This window comes from Tupaia chinensis, unplaced genomic scaffold (assembly GCF_000334495.1).
Source record: "Tupaia chinensis unplaced genomic scaffold, TupChi_1.0 Scaffold000520_1, whole genome shotgun sequence".
Lineage (NCBI taxonomy): Eukaryota > Metazoa > Chordata > Mammalia > Scandentia > Tupaiidae > Tupaia > Tupaia belangeri.
The window spans coordinates 300,029-304,291 of NW_006160033.1; positions in this window are offsets into that span (position 1 = coordinate 300,029).

A 4,263-nucleotide genomic window follows, 5' to 3' on the forward strand; every position below is an offset into this window, starting at 1 on the left:
AAAGAGTGTGCTTGGCTTTACTCTAACCATGTTAATAGTTGGTTATTATGTTAATTTGTATATACCCTGCCCTTTAAATTTTTATTTTAAAATATTTTTATCTCTTTCTTTCATGAACCTGAGAAACAGAAAGAAAGAGGCAAGCACCCTCAAAGAGTTTCATGTTCATTACCGCCCCTCCTCCTCCAGCTGACTGGGAACACTGGTATTTGTTCTCAGCATGTATAGGTCAGCCGGGAAACTGAACCCACAATCTTCCACATAGATCTGATTTTCCTCAAGTGGTGTTAACACTGTGCCTCTGAGCCAGCCCACCCTGCCATTTTGTTTATGTAATTTGCCAGAGGGTACGTATACTCACCAAAGAGAGACAGAGAGAGGGAGAAGGAGAATGCACTGCCCCATGGGGTATGGACACACCTTAATGGTTTCTCCATCTCTTTTGGGATTATGTATGCACATGTACCTGGTGTGTTTTTCAAGCCATTGGGTCTGGGGTTCAAACCATATTGTTGACCGTGTGGGATCCAGCTCTCTAAACCAGTAGGCCACGGGGCTGGTTCCTACCCTTTTCAATAAGAACTTGAGGTAGCTTATATAAAAGCATTCCAATATGGCTTAATAATTTAAAAATAAGTGCTACTAGATAGTATACTAATACATACTAATTGTAAAGCTTAACTTATTTGCTGTGATTGCTCAGCTAGGGCTCTGGGCTTCTTTATAGTCACAGTAAAAATGGAGGTTTTATAAATCACAAAAATTTTTTTTTTAAGAGTAATTTTTGCTATAGAGCATGTGTGCTTACTGGAGAGACAGAGAGAGAAAAATTGAGAAATCCCCCCCCCTACCACCACCAGGAGATGGCTACATCACAATTCCTTCTCCTCCATTCTCGTCTTAGAATTCTGGGTACTCATGTACAAGCACCCAGCGTGAGTTTCAAGCCTCTGGTTTGGGACTCAAATTGCAGTTACCCATGTGGGAGTCCAGTACCTTAAGTATTATGCCACATGTTGGCCCCATAAATCAGAAAACGTTTAATATGGAAAAACAGTGCATTTTTTTTCCCTGAAACTATTTTAGAAAAGTAATTTCCATGTGACAGTATGTGAAGAATAACATTCTCAACAATTTTATTGAAAAAATAGAAGGTTCTTCTTTATGGCTGAATTTTTGTGTGTACCTCCTATGAAAACCAAAAGTGGATACTTTTGGTTGGGTTTCTCAACAAGCAGGCACTCAGACTGAGATTTGTAGGAAGTTTGCTGGGGAGTACTCTTAGGTACAGCACCTATGAGGAGAGAGGAAAGTGAGATTGGGCAGAAGGAGGAGTCTAACTGCGAAGCAATTGCAATGGCGGGCTCGTCCTCCTGATCCTATGGGAAGCTCTGGAGATGGCCCTTCAGAGAGGTACTACCATAAGTCAAGGGGGCCAGGACTTTATACCTTGCTATTATCTGTTTATTAGATGTGGGCTTTCCCAAGGAAGAAAGTTCCCCTCAGTTGAGGGTAAGTCTAAAGGGACTCAGCTGTGAGCCATTAGAAGCCAAGGCATTTGGCAGGTGAGGAAATGCATGCCTTTGTCCTGAAAGGGAGACCCATGGATATAACCATTATGGTATCAATTGCAGTAACTATTACAGTCCACCCCTTGTATCTTTTGGTTTTACTTACTTTATATAATACATTTACACCATCTTGAGATACCTCCTCTGGGATTCGGGTGGTTTCTTGTGGAGGAACATTTATAAGAGGTTAGTAAGACAAACGGGGGGTCCTAATACTGGAATTAGTCTTAAAGTTGCAATTGACAATCATCATCTGGGGTAAGCAGAATAGCAGCCCCACACAGATGATTTGTCCTCAGTGATTGTTCTCTCTGAGAGATGTTGTTATATCAGGGATTGGCGTTGTTTACATTGTTTGCAGATTGGATGTTCGGCAGTATGGCCACTAGATCAGCCTTGATCATTGGAGCCTGTGCTGTGGGGTCCATAAAGGGTCTCCATCCCTAGTATCCTGGATATTTCACTCACACACTCATGCGACAATACTGGGTGACTGATGACAGAGGCTATCATATCAACTGGCCCGGTCATTCTGGATACTTAGCTGTCTAGTGCCCCTTCCATGGTGGGTGATTCTGGTGGGCATTTATGTGTGATAGTGATACAATGACCTTCAACTGCATGCCCACTTCTGTGGGCTCCCTCACATACTACTACTCTGTAGACTTCCTTGTACCTATATCCCAATCCCCACCCCACCCCCAGGTCTTTGTTAAATCAGCCAAGCCACTTACCACTGCCCATGAGTCTATGCAGAGTCTTATGCTGAGCTAATTCTGTTTCTACACAAAACGGATGACCAGGAATACCACTGAAAGCGCTCCCTGGAAAGATCTCCTCACCACTCTCTCAGTGCTGCACCTCAGTATGGCTTCATGCAGCAGCAGTTCTTTTTTTTTATTTTTTTCCTAATCAACTGAGTTTTATTTGTTGTATAAATCACCTAACATCTTCCAGGTGAAAAAATACTAAATTTGAATAAAGACGTTACAAAATGAATTAGAGCCCAATAAAAATTAGCTTTGGGGAGGGAACATAATTCTACTCAGTTAAGGCAAACATTTTTATAGACCACAGATTAGTTTATTTTTAACACCCATCATGCCATGAATTCCTAGGGAATAGGTTCCAGTATCAGGCTCCTTTCCATTGGTTCTCACAAAGTGTGCTTCTCTGGGTGGAGCAGGCTGGTGCTTCAGTTGAACGCGGGTACCTTTCTCTTGGGCTTCCTTCTTTTTCTGGTCATTTTCCTTCACACGTTTTAGGAAGCTATCTCTGCTCTTAGAATGTTTAATATGCTCAATACGTACATTCATTCTCTTGGCAAGAATCTTGCCCTTAACTTGTTTGTTCACAACAATGCCAACAGCATGCTGGGTAACATTGTAGACTCTTCCAGTTTTGCCATGGTATCGTTTGTGGGGCATTCCTTTTGGAACAGTACCCATTCCCTTGATGTCTACAATATCACCTTTCTTGTAGATTGGCATATATTTTCTAAAAGGCCTAGAGGAGACAGCCATGCTGCAATCCCTTCTCCTCCATTTTCCTCTGGAATTTTGGGCACACATGCACATGTGCCTGGTTTGATGATACCAGGTTCAAGACTCAAACCTCAGTCAGCCATGTGAAAGACCACAGTAACTTAGCCACCACGCCATCTGCTGGACCCAATAGATAAACTTTAAAAAGAGAAAAACAGGCCAGCAAGTGGTTGGTGGTTACAACGCTGGATCCCACATGGCCAACTCTGAGGTGTGAGTCCTGGAACTGGCAGTTTGAAAAGCATGCCAGAGTGTGTGCCCAAAATCCCAGAAGGAGAATGAGGAGAAGAGATTGCGGTGATTTCTTACTCTCCTCCACTCTCTCTCTGGCAATCACTCATGCCGTTACAACGCTGGATCCCACATGGCCAACTCTGAGGTGTGAGTCCTGGAACTGGCAGTTTGAAAAGCATGCCAGAGTGTGTGCCCAAAATCCCAGAAGGAGAATGAGGAGAAGAGATTGCGGTGATTTCTTACTCTCCTCCACTCTCTCTCTGGCAATCACTCATGCCTGGTGACAAAAAAAAAAAAAAATCTAAGAAAAAGAAAAAAGGAGGTGATTTACCAGGGACTCCATGATTAGCTGCCAAGTGGGACATGCAGGTCAGAGAGGAGGCACTCCTAGGTGGAGAGTCAGGGGAGGCGCTCTTGAGCTTGGTGATAGTAGGTCAGAGAGGGCGAAGAGAGAAGCCTCAGCCAGGGCCAAGGCGACAGGAGAAGGCACAGGGTGGTGGATACAGAGGTATTTTCCCAGCCTTGGCCGGACACTGCAGAGCACGAGGAGCCCAGCCTAGCTGGACTGCGGTGAGGCTGTGGAAGGTGTGGGTGTCAGGATCCTTCCTCTTGGACAGGGCGCCTTGTCTCTTGGCTCCTTCCCTGTCTCTTGTCTTCCTCAGTACAAGCACCTTGCCTTCCTAGAAGGAAGCTTGGTGGCTCTGGGACTGAAATTGAGCTCAAGCTCTCATGGGAGGTGGCAAGATGAGGGCGCCCGATCCCCTCTGGCTGCTCATTCCTTCCTCTAGCTTTCCAGCTGTCGGATGAAGGAAACCAAACCCTCATTCCTTTCTCTCCCAGTCCTTTCCCTCCCTGCCATGGTTTGCCGGAGATGCCTTAGCATGGTACCAGAAACAAGGTGGCTTAGAACAGCA